The sequence below is a fragment of the Miniopterus schreibersii genome, assembly GCF_964146895.1.
Source record: "Miniopterus schreibersii genome assembly, chromosome: 15".
NCBI classification, from domain to species: domain Eukaryota; kingdom Metazoa; phylum Chordata; class Mammalia; order Chiroptera; family Miniopteridae; genus Miniopterus; species Miniopterus schreibersii.
Window position 1 is genome coordinate 12,011,375 of NC_138115.1, and position 17,201 is coordinate 12,028,575.

Below are 17,201 nucleotides of genomic sequence, written 5' to 3' on the forward strand. Positions count from 1 at the left end.
GGGCTGGGAGCTGGGGACATAAGAATGAATCCCGGGGGAAACCCAGGCACTGATCCATCTGAACATGGGACCAAGTCAGAGAAGTGCTCTGAAGGAAAGGACCGATCTATAATGAGAGAGAATCCCAAGCCCAGGGGTCAGGCAAGCCGCCTCTGAGCAGGTAGCCTTGGAGCTGAGATCTGAAGGGGGGATGTCAGCCAACAGGAGGAGGGGAATGCCATGTGCTCCTGGCAGGGGAGCAGCATGTCAAGGGGCTTTGGGGTGGCAGAGAGTCATCTGAAGATCTGAGAGAAGGCCAGGGGGCTGGAGCCCAGAGCGGAGTGAGGGGAGAAGGGAAGCTCTTTCAGCCCTGGACACAGCATCTGCATCGCTGGGAAACCCTTGGGAGTTGACTGACCAGCCATAGGAATAGCTGTTGGAATGGTGCTATCAAGGCAAGATGCTCAGATGATCTTGAACTAGAAGAGGGTAGCCACATCTTTGATGGATCTGACTTCTGTTGGCCATGAGAGTCAAAATCTAGGAAAGATGGTGGGGGAGGGAAACGTGTTTGATAGAATTACAGAATGTGAGGGCAGGAGTGGAACTTCCAGACTCTGTTCTCACCACCATCCATTTGCACAGCAGGAAGGTGAGCCCCATGCCACACTTGGATTAGCAGTGACTAACCAGCCTAGCTCATTATTAAAGTGAGGGTTCTTCCTAAAACACTATGTCACTTCCCCCAAACTTCTGATGCACCCTTGGATAAAGCAGTCTCCTTATTTATCCAACAATGGAAGCTAGCTAGGAAAGGTTTGTAGGAGACAAGGTACCACAGCAGGTAAGAACAAAGCTTCAGAGCCAGAGAAGCCTGGGTTTGAATCCCAGCTGAGCCGACTGACCGTGGCAAGATACAGAAGCTCTGAGTTTCAGTTTCCACACTTGTCCAATGTGGCTCATAGCAGCACCTCCGTTATTGGGCTGTTAGAGTGCTGTGATCCTTGAGGCAGAGTGCTTCACGCAGGAAGTACCTAGTCCACAGTTACTATGATTATCAGAGGACAATTGAACCAATCAGTGCGTCAGTGAATTAATTTTATTATTTTCCCCGTTTGTAGGAAAAGAAAATGGAGTTTGACTTTTCATAGAGTCAGACGCCCTTGAAATGTGCTACAACTTCTTGCGTTCCCACTTGGCTGTCTTCTGTGCATGAGAAATTTCCCGTTTAGGCTGCTGGCTCTTTGTGGACGAGTAAATCCCCATTGGTTCATGCGTCCTGCTAGTTAGGGGCACATGTAGGTGTAACCACATCTCGGGGAAGGGAAGGCCCTGGCTTTCGTCCAGCATTGTCCATCACGGAAAGAGTTCAAGCTCTGGGGTCACACGGTCCTGGGGTCAATCCCGGCTGGGACACCTACTGTCTGTGAGACTTCGAGTGAATTAGTTATCCTTCCTGAGCCTCAGTTTTCTCAACAGTAAATGAAAGTATTTTTCTTTATTATTCACCATGTCATGAGATTCACCTAAAATAGGGCAAAAGGCCTGATGCAGAGTAAATACCCGACAATTTTGACTCTTCAAATGATGCAGTTCAATTTGATGATAATTGCCATTGAAGTCACCACTGGGTGTGTGTATTTGGGGGAGGTGCTGAAGTGGGGCCCGAATCCCAATCAGTTATGTAGCCTTTATTCTAAGGTGGTCAAAGTGGGTGTCATCTTTCACTGCAAAAATGACTTCCATGCCCTCCCATAAGGCTTCTGCGTTTGGCGCCATGAATATTTCAGTGAAGCAGTCACAGCAGCGTCTGCGGGCATAGCTCAGGGAATCGTCACAAGACGGATGACTACACGGGGAGACTGCATTAGTAAAAACTACGCGTGGAGTAAACACAGCAGTTACTTTCAGCGGTGCAGTCTCCATAGTTTCCAACAAGAGGCTGCGCAAATTGCAAAGGAGGGAAAAGAATATCTCAGTTTTCCTACACTGAAGTTACAGATGAGCCACAGAGCTACCATTTGTATTTGCAGGCAATTTCCATCATTGCGCATGCATGCTCACCCTGGCAACATTTCAAAGCATTATTCCACATTACTGTAGTATTTTATCACACATCACACGTCTGACACAGTTCTCGCCTTGGCAAGAAAGCGCTCCAGGCTAAGTTTCAGATTTTGTCAGTAGGAAAAAAGGAATCGTTACGATCCAGAAATGGCTGGGGAAACATTCCTTCAAGTGCTACAAATCTGTAAAGGTAGGGCTCCAGGTAGGAAGCAGGCTGAGGGACACGCACCGCCTGTCTTGCCCGTTTCTGCGTGTGCTCCGCTGTGTTCGGTTGGGCACAAGACCCAGCTGGCTCAGGCCGTGGGTGTGTGGCAGTGGCCGATGGAGGTCAAGTTCTGATGCCCGCAGGGCAGAGGGGAAATACTCCAAGTAATTCCCGTCACCGAGTCCTCTGTCTTTGTCAGCCGGGAGGTGGGCTCCCATCTTCATGGATGTAAATTATCTGGTCCCTTCATTTCCCTTCCTCTTGGTGTGGCCCAGACCTGGTGAAAGGATCGTGTGTTTCTCTCCATTTAGTTCATGGAGCCAAGATAGAGTTCTTGACCTGGCCTCGTGTCCTTGGCAGACTTTTACCAGTCGCTGTGGCAACCACAGTGCACATGACAGCCGGGAAGCAGAGTTCACAGGCGCATGGCAGAGCCTCTGAGGAGTGTCCAGGGCACCGCAGGAGCGCACGGTGGGGCGCCGATGCAGATTTCCGTGGGGTGACATCTACATCACACACCAGCAAATACATGAGAGGTGAAAAAAAAACCCAGTTCCTCCTGCCCCTGCCCACTCCGCCCTACTCTGTCTGAGGGACAGTAGATTGAGATGTGACCGCGCATGGTGCAGATTCAAGTAGCTCCGTATTTCCCAAACATCAGTCATGAACCAGTTTCCGCCGTATCTGGGAAGCACTTCCACTCTGGTTCTTCAAATCAGCTTCCTTTTTCTGCCTGAGTACTTCACTGAAAAAAGAAAGATTACATCTTTCTTGTAATAGAAAAGCAATACAATGAGCCCTAAATAGAAGACAATTACACAAGACAGTACAACGGACACGAAAGTGGTGTTATTAAATCTCATCTGGGCTGTGTTGTCTGGGCTTGTTCTTTGCTGGTGTAAAGGGGGTTGTGGAGCCTCAGCTGGTGAGGACAGAGCTAAGCATCCTCCTGCAGAGCCAGGAGGAAAGGGGGAGCCGAACCTGACCCCACTGTGCATTCTACCTCCTTAAGGTCAGACTCTGCTACCTAGAAGCACCTTGTGTCTCTACCGAGGAACGTGCCCGGCGCCCTGGGAGTAACCAGGATGGTCCCGTGGGGTCCCACGTAAAGCAGTGAAGTGAGGAAGGCCATGCTCAGCTTCGCAGGACTTGTCAAGTAGTTGGGATTTTATCCTGAAAGAATGGGGAGCCAGGGAGGCAATTGGATGGGTGACTAGCGTGATCCCACTGGCATTTCAGAAAGACCACTTACCTGCAGGGGCCGGGCAGGGATGGAGAGAGAAACAAGGCTGGAAGGAGGGAGACACCAGAGGCTTTGGAGGAACCCAGAGGCAAAACTAGAAGAGTGACTATGAGGAGGGAGAAGATAAAAGCTACCAAATGTCTTGACTGGTGGGATGAGAGAGATAGTAGGTGCTTAAAAATGTTCTCTAAGTGATGTGGCTCATAGACCTTTACTCTAGAAAGAGATCAGTCCAATCATTTTTATAGCAATTTTTGGCCAAGAGCCCATACATCTCTCAAGTCAGCCTCTATTCTCTCCAGCTCCTTGTCCAGCTTCCTAGTTGAGGTCTCTGGTTCATTAAGATTCCTCCGAAGTGAAGTCTGCAAACCAGGCCTGAGCGTTAAAAATGATGTAGTTCCCTTTGGTTCCTTATAGGGTCGATGAGGTCTTGCTTTCTCCCATCATTTCCCATTTGTCTGAAGGCATTGGGGACAATTTTGCTGCCAGGGACATCTGGCAATATCTGGAGACATTTGTGGATGTCACAGGTGGGGTCAGGGGAAGGGGTATGCTAGTTAGTTCAAGTAGGTAGACACCAAGGATGCTGCTAAACATCCTACTACCCCCCACAATCTAGAATTATCTGACCCATATAATGCCCATCAATAGTGCCTGAGGTTGAGAAACCCCGGCAGGACAGTGGGAAAGTCAGAAAGTGTCTGGTGAGGGCACAGAGAAAAGGCCATGGTGGGCCAGGCACTTCTATTGGGACCTGTGTGTTATTATAGGCATGTGCTGGGGTTGGGGAGGGTGGGAGTGGGGAAACACAGCTTCCTCTGGGTATTCAAGGACCGAGTTAGGGCCAGGGTCAGGCAACCAATCAGAAAAGGCAGCAGCTCAAATCAAGCCCCCTGGGGCCCTGACCAGGTAGCTCAGTTGGTTGGAGCATTGTCCAGATGCACCAAGGTTGGGGGTTCAAGCCCCAGGCAGGACACATATAGGAATCAACCAATGAATGCATAGATAAGTGGAACAACAGATCAGTGTTTCTCTCTGTCTCTCTCTCTCAAATCAATCAATAAAATTGAAAAGAAAAAAAAAATAAGCCCCTTGTGCTCCCAGACACCCAGGGTCCTGGGGGGAGGGGCTTGGAAGGATGGGCGAGGCCTTGGGGTGACTCTTTATAGGTAGATCAAGTTCACCTGCAGGGCTGGCTCACTCAGTCCAATACCCCGGCCGGTGTGTTGAAATTCCAGGAATCTTCACTGCCTTGGCTAGGTTCCAAGCCTGCCCAAAAAACAGGCATCTCTGTTTTCAAAGGGTGCAAGCAATGATCACTTGTTCCTGAGGGGAAAATGCCAGAAAGATAAACACTTTGCATATCACTGCTTGCCTCCTGCCTGCAAGCTTTGAGTCTATTTGTCAGACATTTATCTCCTTGTATATTCACCCCCCACACACAAATTATCATTTAATTAATAAACCTAATAGCCTGAGGTATGCAGATCAATAGGAAAGAAAATGCAGGAAGCTTAATCTAACTCATCAGGATATTGAACTGTCTGCAGGAAGCTACGAGCCCTTGCTCCAAAATGAACCAGCATCCAATCCTCAGGGATACTGAGAGCGAGGTGCCAATGTGTTCTCGCAGTATTTGGGAAGTTAGAGAAATGGCACATGCAGACATTCTGTTCTAATGCATGAGTGAGATGGGCATTGAATTTCCCTTTATTTAATGGATGTAGAGTCTGTGGATAGAAATGAATTGACTTTCATGCAAAATAGGAGCTCTGTTTTCACTTCGGTGGACAGGAGCAATTTTGTCTTCCTGGTATGTGCACAACCCAGTAGCTAACTACATAATCAAAAGCCTGAGAAAAATACCTCTGATTAAATATATATACATACTGAGAGTCTTTTATATACTTGTCTAAGAATCAGGCAGCTCTGGTAGACAAGATAAGTCAGGATATGTAAGAAGTAAACACCTTCAAAGGCCCATTGTTCACTGTAATTTGGAAGAGTTTGCTTCTCTCTCCGTCGCTCCCCCCACATTCTCTGAGTGTTGCTGAGAGGCCTCTGAGAGCTAGGTGTTAGATAAATGCAGATCTACAGCGTATGTGCTTAGAGCAAAGGCATCCTACTTGGTGCGGGCACCGAAGTCCAAGGATGGGTTTAACGTTCCTATCATAACTTTGGAGGTAAATGGCAACCTTCAAAGGCCCACCCTTCCCGGGGGCTGCCTCTAGAGGGTACTTAGACAGTCCTCATCTGGGACCAGGTGCAGGAAAGAAATTCCCTGGGTGCAATATCCAGAAATGCATCCAAGCTGACTTCAGCAATCAATGTTGTACAATGAAAATATCACTAAAATTCATTAGCAGGAATAAATCCATACCTTTTTGCCACCCCGAGACCACCAGGGATCCTTCCTGTGTGGATTCCTGAGCCCGGGATTATCCTTTCTTTGAATTATAGTGAAATCTGTCTTCAGTGATCATCCAGGGATGAGTCAAAATTGGTAACTTGGTAGAGGTTGAACTTTAGCTAAAGGTCAAACAAAATTCTTCTGGAAACCTTAGGGGTTGCTTAAAGGTGAGATGAGGAACTGAAATGAAAATTGACTTAATCCCAGGTTTATGAACCTAGTAGCACAGCTGAGCAGACTGGCGGATGCAGTCAGCTCTAAGTGCATCTTGACTTACCTTTCTGAGATGCCTCAAGCCTTCTGTCCAGTGTCACGGCCTTTCAGCCCATTAATCATATGCCCAGCAATGCTTTATTTTCCAAGAGTGCCCATACATTTTGAAGACCTTTGGCGGCTTGTTTGGGACCTGTGACGGGTGACGGCTGACCACTGCAGGTCAGGCCCGGCTTGCAGTCACAGAATGTGGCTCACCAGCACCTTCAAGATCGTTACCTGGGGAGAGGAAATCGGCTTAACTGACACCAGGACATTCCGTGTAGGAAGGAAGTTTGTTGTTGTTTTGGGTTTTTTTAGGGAGGGACCTTTATTCTTGTCTGTTATTATATAAATATAATTACCTTTATGCTGTGTTATAGAGGCCTAACGTAGAACATAAAATGCCTCTGTAATCTGTTTTATGGTCCTCTGTGAAGAACTAGAGGAGAATGTACAGCCTTCGGCAGGTACGCCTGGCACTGCCTGGGCTGAGTGTCAGGAGGCAAAGGCCGAGGCAGGTGGAGCCAGCCTACTGCTCTTACTACTTCCCGTAAGCAGAGAAGGAACAGACACAGTGGGCTCTAATCCCAACTGCGTGTGGCTGCTGAGCCTCTATTTCATCTGTCACAAGGACAAAGCAATAAGGACACCGGCGATCGTCCCTGATTGACCCCTACTTGTCAAACCCTGGGCTGAGCCAGGACTTGACGCGCAGCGGGTGCATCCCGGCGAACCCCCCCTGCATGCCAATGTGAGCAGTGGTGTCTCCATTTGAGGAGATAAGTATGTCTATAAAATAGTGACTAAAAATACCTGCTTTGCAGGGATGCTGAGAACATTCCGGCGCGTGGCAGGGGAGAGTCACCGGCACAGCCTGCCTGCTGCTGAGCAGCCGCCCCACAGGTTAGCCGATGCCTCGCCCGTCGAGGTGGGCACTCGCTGTGTCCCCATGACCATGCAGTTCAGGCTTCTCCTCTGAGGGGTGGGGTTTCCCTGCTTTGTTTTCATTCCTCACGTGTTTATTTGAACGTTGCTGAATGCTGGGAGGACAGCAGGGGACTGACAGGTGTGTCCTCTGCTGGCTGGGCTGGTGGTCAGGCTCTGTTGTGCACCTCGGGCCGAGCTGAAACCGAGGTGGAGGGAAAGGACTTAGGGGGGTTGCCCTGCGGGGAGAGGTGCTGATTCGAGGTTTCGCAGCGTAGGAGCAGCGTGAACTGGGCAGGCCCAGATCAATGCATTCAGGCCTTTCTTTGTTCCAAGTCAGTGTTAGTGCCTAATGGGCAATCTAAGTTTATATTTGTAAGAAACTGGTGTTTAGAAAAAATGACGTTTTCATGACATGAAGCCATACACACTCTTTATGCCACTTCTCATAACTACAGACTTATTTATGTTCAAGACAGTGGGGCGAATGTGGGCAATGCGGCCCACAGGAGAACCCTCTCAGCTCCACTTTCAAATTGGCGGCTCCCTGGAAGCCAGGCCCACAGTCGCCAGGAGGCGATCCAGGGAGAGGCCAGGAAGGGCGCGCACATGAAGGCTTGATTCTTTTGGCTCGGCTCCCTGGAGCCTGGCTCTCGGTGCCTGTCCAGAACAGCCATCCCTCTTCCTTAACAATATTTCCTTTTCTGATTATACCTACTACTTCCCAAAGCCCCCTGGGCAGGAATAGCATGCAACAATGACATCTTCTTTCTAGAAATCCTTTCTTACGTCAAGCTAATGAGCCAACCACTAAATGGCAAATGTTCCATGAAGGCCTGCCCCCTTAGATCTACTCTCCTTCCTGGCTGACGTCGTGGTACAGCAAGCCATTAGCTTAAGCTCAGGCCAGTAGAATGAATCGATAGCCCCTCTTTCTTTCTAACAGCAGGGAAGTGTAATAGCAGTTTCACCTTGTAGCACATGCACCAGCCACTTTCACTTATTCATCAGGTTAAGTATATTCAACTCCATGTAATCGTGACATTCTTTATGAAAGCTGGTTAGTGGGGGATTTAAAACAAAAGACGAACAGGAACCTCGGACCTACAGCTCAGGTCTATTTAAGAGCTTTAGTGAGGACTGAAGGTAAATAATAAACCTATCTTTTTCTGCACAAGACCTTATGACCCAGCCAACGCCTTCTTTTCTGTGTAATAGGCCTAAAGAACTTCCTACAAAAGCAGAGCCTATCCCTGGGGTTGTCAGACTGGCCCTGCTACTTGTTTGTGTAAATAAAGTTTGACGGGAGCACAGCCGTGCTTGTGCACTACCTGTGGCTGCTTTCACGCTACAGCAGCAGAGCTCGATATTTCCAACACAAACAACATGGCCTGCAGAGCCTAGAATAGTTACTCTCCAGCCCTTTACAGGGGGGAAAAAAAAATGCTTGACCCTACCTCGTCCTGCAATGGGGATGAAACTTTAAACAGCATGCTCCGATACATGCTCCACGAGGGCAGGGCTCATGGCTGCTTTGTTCACCTGTGTATCCCCCAGGCCTCGTGGGCAATGTGGTCACTCAACAAAAGAAAGATGTTCGAGTCCCTCCCACTCTCTCTCTAGAAGTCCCTTCGCTTGTGTTCTTTATCTCCCCCCCCCCCCACTGACTGTAGGATTGGAGTCCTAGCATCATCATCTGTCTTCAGTCTTACCTCCTCCGTCTGAGTTTTGTTAGCTTATGAACAAATGGTGTTCTTCATTCAGCACAAACTATTGATCCCTCTTAAAGGTCCAGGCACGGGAGCATATGGGCGGTAAACAAGCCAGATCAGGTTCAGGCCTTCAGACCTTCAAAGAGGTTACCATAATGGGAAAGACAGACAAAAACAAGTAAAAACACACCCACACACAACCTCAGAAAGAAAGGAAATAACATAGGATAATATGATGAAAGTACTTGCACAGGAACACATGAATTTGGATGGAGGCGTCAGAATGGTATCGAGGTGGTACCATTTCGACTGATAACGAAAGGCCAAGAGGCTAGTCTGGCACAGTGAATAGTAATTACAAAAGCCACAGGTCCAGGATGAGCTTGGCGTGTTCAGAAAACAGGGAGAAGGCCAGAGGGCCTGGAGCTCTGGTGAGCAAGCGGATAAGCTGCAGCTACAGAGGCAGGAAATGGCCTGAGGTCTTGTGGGCCTAGTGTGAGATTGGAATTGGAAGATCTCAGACAAGGGAATGACGTGATCTAGGTTTTACAAGGCTCACTCTGGCTGGGTTGAAAGGAGGTCAGAGTACAAGATGGGATCGACTAGGAGGTTATCACAATGGAGGCAGAGAGAAGTAGGCCATTTGGCAGTGTGTCTTGGAAACACAGATGGAGCTGAGGATTGAGGGCTCAGAGCTAAGAAGGATCCCTAGTATTTGGCTTGAGTAATCGGCTGAAGGGGTAGTGATATTTATTGAGAAGTGGGGGAGCTGTAAGTCAGGTATTCTCTTTTGTTTATAAGAAACATGAGGTACCTGCCACTCATGCAACAGCAATCGTCAGAATATACACAGTTGGAACTCACTAGAAATTTCCAGGCTAGAGACATAGTCAAGGAGATAGTATTTAAAGTCATAGCCTTGAATGAGATCGCCTGGCTGGCAAGGGGACTAGAGAAAAGAAGAGATGGAAATCAAGGTCCTCCTGATGTTTTCAGGTTGGGTATGAGAGAGCAGGAGAACTTTCTAGGCAGACAGAAAGTAATATAAATGCAAAGTGGAGTGCTTGGAGAGCGAGCTGGAGCACAGTGAGCCTGGGAGAGACTGGAGCAACATGAGGTCCGAGAGGTGTTTGGATTTTATTTCACGCGGGATGGGAACACAGGAACCAGACAAAGAAGAGGAGTTGTCGGGTTGAAGAATCTGAGTTCTGGAAGCAGGATGCCCGAATTTATCTATAAATTATTCTACTTACTAGGCCAGATAACCTCTTACCTCTTTGTGACTCAGTCTCCCCATCTGTAATGTAAGGATGATACTAGAACATAGTGTCATTGTGGAGATTACGTGAGATAATGTATGGAGTGTGCTTAGCTCAGTGCTGGGCACACAGCAAGCACTCAGGAAATGTCAGCTCTGATTACTAGTGGAGAGAGTCAAATAGTATGATTTACAATCTTTAAAATGTTCAGTCTGGAATGGGAAGCTCTTTTTAATTAAGTTATTGACATACAATATTATATTAGCTTCAAGTGTACGCAGTGATTTGACATTTTGATACCTTACAAAATGATCACCATAAGTCTAGTAACCAGCTGCTACCATGCAAAGGGGCTGCAATATTACCGACGTGTTCCCTGCGCTGCACTTTGCATCCCTGTGGCTTACGTGCGTTGTAAGGGGGTGCTTCCTCCCCCCTTCACCTTTTTCCCACCCCCCCACTGCCCAGCCCTCAGGCAACTAGCAGTGTTCTCTGTACCTATGAGTCTGTTTTGTTTGTTCTTCTGTTTAATTTTTTTAGATACAGTATTTGTCTTTCTCTGATTTACTTCCCTTAGCTTAATACCCTCTAGGTCCATCCATGTTGTAACAACATGGCAAGATTCCATTCTTTGTCATGGCTAACACACACACACGCACACGCACACACACACACACACACACACACACACACCACTTCTTCCTTATCTGTTCATCTCTTGATGGACAGCTAGGTGGGGCTGCTTCTGTATCGTGGCTTTTATAAATAAGGTTGCAGTGAACACGGGATGCATATCTCTTTTTGAATTAGGATTTTATTTTCTTGGGATAAGTACCCAGAAGTGGAATTGCTGGGTCCTTCTTTGTCTTGTTATAACCTTTGATTTCAAGTCTGTTTGTCTGGTATATACATATATATTCCTATCCCAGCTCTTCCATTTGTTTGCTTCCATTTTTATGAAACACCTTCCCCATCCCTTTGCTATCAGCCTGTTGTGTCTTTCGATCTGAAGCGAGGCTCACGTAGGCAGCATATGTGAGGTTTTGTTTGTTTGCTTCTCCCCCCCCCCCCCCCCCCGGCTTTCACTCTCTCTAAAAACCAATGGAAAAACTATTCTCAGGTGAGGGTTAACAAAGGAAGGAAGCAATGGTGGCCTTGTTTAGAAGGTGTCCTGTAGGGCCCAGTGGTGGAATCTGCCCTTGTCACCAGAGCCAGGCGCTCCAGAGGCGGACCCTGTGGGAGCCGGTGTGGCCTCCTGCTGTGGGTGGGCCGCAGTTGCTGTGGACACATCGGCGGGGGGGCTGGTCCCTGGCCAGGCTGGTGTGATGGGGCCTGGCCACAACCCTGGCAGGCTCAGGGCGCGCAGGGCGAGGCTTTGGTGCGCTGGCCGCGAGGCCCAGCCTTGGCGCGGTGGGCACACTGCTGTGTGCTGGTGCCGACTGAGGCCGCCCGCCGGGTGGGGCAGGGCAGGGGCTGCTCTGGAGGGGTGCCAGCCTGGGTGGGCCTCAGGGAAACGCCGGGGTGGGGTGAACAGTGTTGGCAAGGTTAACAGAGAATGTCAGAAATGGCACCTGCCAGTGTCAGACCAACTAAGTGGAGAAAGTGAAAAAAGTGGTGCCCCCAGCACTTCTGATTCTGTTTCAACAGGTTCCCTGTCCCTCCAGCACACACCCTAAAATTATTCAATGTACCCCCTTCACCTATGACCCGGGTACTCAAATTCCTGCCTCTGCCCTGGGGTTCGGAAAGAGCACAGCCATGTTTCCTGCAGCCCTTTGGCTCTAGCACATGAAAGCCCCGCTGGTTTTCCAAGCCAGATGTTATGGGGGCTCCTCTTGCTGGTGCAGGTCCCCCAGGCTGGGGCTCAGGCCCCTCGCACTTCCTGGGGCGACCTCTGCCGTTGTGAGAGGCCCCCTGCTTGTGAGCCACCGCACCAGGAGTCGGGGATAGGGCGGCTCCTGGCTAGACCGAGCCCCTGCCTCCCTTGCCCATCTCAATGTGGCTTTTTCTTTACATCAGTAGCCGTAGAAAGCCTGTCCTGCTGGTCTTCAGGTCGCTCCTGGAGATGGCTCTTTCACGTGTAGCTGTAGCTTTGGGGCCAGCGAGGGGAGGGGAGCTTAGGGTCTCCCTGCTCTGCCACTGAGCCGACGCCGGGAGCCGGGCTCTGGAATGCCAGGTTAGCTCGTCCCTGAAATGTCGTTCTGCGTGGTCGGTGCACTGTCCCTGCAAATACCTTGTCTCTGATCACAAGGCACGGCTCCTGCTCCTGTGCATGAATCTCGCGTCCTATTTACACTCTTCAGTGATGCTGGGGTGCAGCAGCTCACGGGTAGAAGCAAAGACATATTTAGGAGGTGGTGGCGGTCATTCCGGGGAAAATGGCCTTTCTGCAGGTCCCATGGGAGACCCACCTCTTTCCACGATTTCTGCCTGATGGCCAACCACTGTTTCCACTCTGTCCTCTGTGCTGCCGCAGCCAGTCAGGCCGGCATTCTGCACCTAATCTGTGAAATGTCCTATATTGTCATTTATCCCTCGTCTCTGTCACTGAGTCACGAGCCCCTGGAGGACAGGGCCCCGTCTGGCCACTTTTCTTCCTTAGACCCTGTCGTTAGGTCCCTCATCCGCGTGTGATAGTGATAATGTGTGGCCATCGCCCCCAGTGGAGAGAACAGCGGTCTGTGTGAGCCCATCACATGGGGAATGCAGGCCACCCTGAGCTCATCTCCTAGAAAATGCAACTTGTAGAGCAGTGGGACACCAGCCAAGGGCCTTAGGAAGCCAGCCAGGAGCCTGGGCCGGGCCCTAAGGAGGCCTTCCCGCCCCTCCTCAGGAGGCACAGAGAGTTTCAGGCTCATTGAAGCCCTGTGGATACACGCAAAGAGCTGGGCAGGCCACTCAGGTTCATTTTCGAGGTCACAGCGCCAAACTTCGGCTCTGTTAGCTCACAGGACAATTAATGGGTAATGTGCTCCATCACGGCAAATGGGAATCAGAAAGACTATAATGGGGCTTCATTATCTCCATCTGTTCATCCATCACTACTTCCCCATCGCTCAGCACTGGGCTGGAGAACCGGGAACACCCCTGACTAATTAGATTTACCCTAATCTCCTTTATGCTCCATCAATCCTCTCAGAGGCCATCTGTGAGTTTAGAGTTCAGGCCTTTAAGAATTATGCTAATCAGTCTTTTTCTAATTTAAAGTGTTCATCTGATGACCACAATTTGAAACTTCTTGCTGTGACAAATGGGAATTCATTGTAAGAGTTTGTGCTAATTTTAAAACACCCTCACTCTCTGAGGTGCCACATAACCGACCGTTTCTAAGAAAATAGTGAGGTGATGCGCACAGAACCTGGGAGCCAGGCAACGGGTAAGAAACATGGGGTTGGTGCAGGGAGAATTTTAACCGGCTCATAACAGGAGTAAGAGGTGATCCGCTTTCGTGTGTAGAATAAAAAAAAGGTACCCGAGCTAACAGCTGGGAGCGGGTTGTATATTTTGGCCATGCAGCCCCTGGCGTGTAAAAGGCAGAGGAGAGCCTGGTCCCTGGTCCCAGAGGGCGATGATCCGCGGTCAGGAAGGGATTCTGGGGGCCCCTGCCTCCGCTGAAGCCTGGGGCCTGGTAGCCAGAGGCCTGTGTGGAATGTTAAGCAGATTTCTGCGCCGTGCTTTGAACGTGGTGGGAGAAAGGGCCCTTTCTGACACAGCAGAGTGACATTCACTGTGGAAGCTCAGCACCCCAGGCTTTTAGCTGGGAACTGAATAGCTGGTGTTGGGCGATAGAAACAGTGCCCAGTGGAGAGACTGCTGGTAATACATTAATTACTCACTGAATGAATAAGCAGATGTGTCTTACCTGGGAATTATAGCCAGAGTAGCAATTTTCCAATGGAAAAGTACCCATGAGTTTCTCGGAGATCTCGTTAAAATAGAGTTTTCGATTCGTTAGGTCTGGGGTGGAGCCTAAGATCCGGCATTTCTAGCAAGCTCCGGGTGATGCGGATGCTGCTGGTCCAGAGACCATGCTTGGTGTAGTAGGAGAGGGAAAAAGTTTGGGGAGCCACCGCGCTTGGTGTAGCAGGAGAGGGAAAGGGTTTGGGGAGCACCGTGCTTGGTGTAGCAGGAGAGGGAGTTTGCGGAGCAGCAAGAACCAGGTCCAAGTCCTGCCAACTTACTAACCATATGGCCTTAGATTGCTTTCCTCTGTACCTTATACATTCAAAAAATATTTATTGAATCCATTATGCTCAGTTAAACATCTGGAACAAGATGGAAAATGTCCCTGCTCTCCTGGCACTTTTAGTCTGGTGGGGCAACACACAAGGAAAGAGATAACAAAGCAGAACTGTGTAATTATCACTTGTGGTGGTTGCTAGCAATAATGTCAACGATGGCAGACGTTTGTTAAGAGCCTACTGTGTGCAAGGCAGTATTTAAAGAATTTTACGTATAGCAGCTGATTCAATCTTCACAACAATTCTTATCCCTGTTTTTAGATACAGAAATTGAGGGGCAGACATGAAGAGCGGTAGAGCCGTGACGTGGGTCCCAGTCCAGCCCTGGGACCAGGGCTCCTGACCAGGGGTCGGAGGCTTTTCCTGTGAGGAGCCAGGCAGCGGATATTTCAGGCTCTGCGGGCCATTAGGTTTCTGTGGCCCCTCCCGCATTCCGCTTTTGTAGCACTGACGCTGTCACAGACAGTGTGTTGTGAGTGAGTAGGACTGTGTTATAAGGAAAGTTTATTCACCAAAACCGGCCCGGGCCAGATTTGACCCAAGGGCTGTACTTTGCCAACACTCGACGGCTTCTCACGTTCTGAAGCAGCCCCGTCCAGTGTGAATAGAATGTGAGCCTCATGCGTAATCTTAAACCTTATAGTAGCCATGTTTTAAAAAAAAAGAAATAGATCATATTATTTTAATATGTTTAACCCAAAATATCCAATATATTCTCATTCCAATATAAAACAGTTTTAATGAGAAATTGCATATCTTTTTGGCGCTAGGTCTTCTAAATCTGGCGTATATTCTAAGGCACAGCATAACCCAGCTCAGACTGGCCACGGTTTATGTGCCTAAGAGCCACGTGGGGCTACTGGCCACTGGACTGGACAAGCGGCTTTAAGGTGCTTCAGACCCGCCTGGGCTGAGCCTGAGGTTCTGCACGTCTACGAGCCCCAGATGATGTGGTCTGTGGGCCACGTGGAGCAGCCAGGCTGCAGCCTGCCACCCTCGGGAGGAAACACTGATGGGATGGGAGGGCGCCCTCTAAAGGGGCTGCATTCAGTTTCAGACCCGAGCGTAAGGAGGAGCTGGCTAAGAGGACAGTGGGGAGTAAGTGCTTTAAGCAGAACTAGAAAACATTTTAGACTAAGTGAGGCAAAGCATTCGGGCCCTTAGCATTGCATTCAGTGTGGTGTCTGGGGTTTTATGGTAAAGTAAAGGCCCCCACCGTGCCTCTGTCCTCTGGCTCGATTAGTCACTCACCCTCTGTGTTCCCACAGCTGCCCAGATTTTTCTCATCACAGAACATTCCACACTTTCTGTAGGTGCCAGGTTATTTTCTGGGTGGCCCACCTAGGCCATGAGCCCCGAGGGGACAGGCTTAGGGCTTGGTCACTGCTCTGTCCCAGCCTGTACATCAGTTCCTGCCATTTGACTGCTGGGGAGTGAAGCTAGGGCCCTATAGGATATTTGGAATTCTATCCAAGGTACATCTGGACTGTGTCCCCTTGAAAACTGTGCAAGTGGGAACTCAGACAAAAGATTAGAGTTGGGAAAGGCTCATTGTTTGAAGTAGAAAAGATAGGACAGGGTGGTGTGGCCTGAGCTTAGCAGTCCCAGGCAGGAGAGCCACAGCTGGAGAGCCTGCAGGTGTTTGCTTTGGCCAGCACAGCCAGTCCGTGTGTACCCAACAGCTTTTAGAAGGGGCCTTGGCCCTCCACTCCCATGGTATCAGAACCCCCGAGCCCTGCAGGAGGCTGCTACTTCCCTCCCCTCATACTGCCTGGCCCCTGCAGGAAGCGTCTGGGGGAGCAGGAGAGGAAAGGGGGTGTGGGGAAGGGGCAGGTTCTTCTCTTTCACAGAAGGGCTGCATCACAGGCCAATCTGGCCCTGCCAGAGATGCTGAGGTTCATCAGTGGAGGTTTGACACGTGAGCTGGTCGCAGTTATAATACTGAGCTCTTCCCGTGGTCTGAATCTAGTCTCCCCTAAACCCCTTCACACTCTACTGTGTAATAGAGGGCCTGTGGGGACCTTCTGCCTTTTCGTTATAACAAATTCAGCCCTCTGTATGCCATTGCCTAGTCTAGAGGGAGACTGCACACGGTGGTGAGGGGGGCCAGGGCTGACCCCGCCTGCATTTGCATCCCAGGCCTATGCCTACTTGCACCATTTCTCAGATCTCCCTGGGCTCAGCTTCCTCCTGCATTAAATGAGAGATGATAGTAGTGCCAGCCTTGTAGGGTGGTTGTGAGGATTGATTGATTTATATACATAAAGTGCACAAAACTGCACATAGTAGGTGTTCACTGTGGAGTAGGTGTTCCTCTTAGGAATTGCTTTCCTAAGCAGTTGTTTATGTTCCTTCCAAACACTCAGGAAAATTAGGGCTGGTCATGGTATGATTGCCACATGACCGAGAGGGAGTGCTAGATCTCAGGCCAGGTCTTAGGACTGCGGACTCACAGACCTGCTCTGGGGGGCAGTAAGGTGCAAGGTGACTAAGGATGAACAGGGCTCCCCAAGAGTGGTGGAGACAGACAGAGTAACAGAAAGACAAGCCAGTGATTGAGAAAGGGGCTTTCCGGGTCAAGGTGTATGGTGGCACCTTATATGTTTTCAGGTATCATGCTGTGGCGGGGATCCTTTGGGACATAAGCTGTGACCCACGGATCCCCCAGGGAAGTTATGTAAAGTGTACATCTATGTGTTTGTGTATACATTGTTTCTGGGGAAAGGAATCATTGCTTTGATCAGATACCCAAAGGCGATGACATGTCTAAAATTGATAAATGTTCTAGAGGACCTTAGATGTAATTTGTAAAAATTCTCAATAATGTTTGGGTGTGAGCTAGTGTACACCCCATAAACACAGTGACACCGCTGGTCTAGAAGGAGGAAGGTGATCCTCCTGAAGAC

The 17,201-nt window shown here is 49.5% G+C and overlaps 1 protein-coding gene across 5 annotated transcripts in view; it reads left to right on the forward strand.

Annotated features, from left to right (window-relative positions):
• Positions 1-17,201, forward strand: part of FHIT (fragile histidine triad diadenosine triphosphatase) — a 1,252,819-nt gene that overhangs the window by 1,198,219 nt on the left and 37,399 nt on the right. The window lies entirely within an intron of this gene.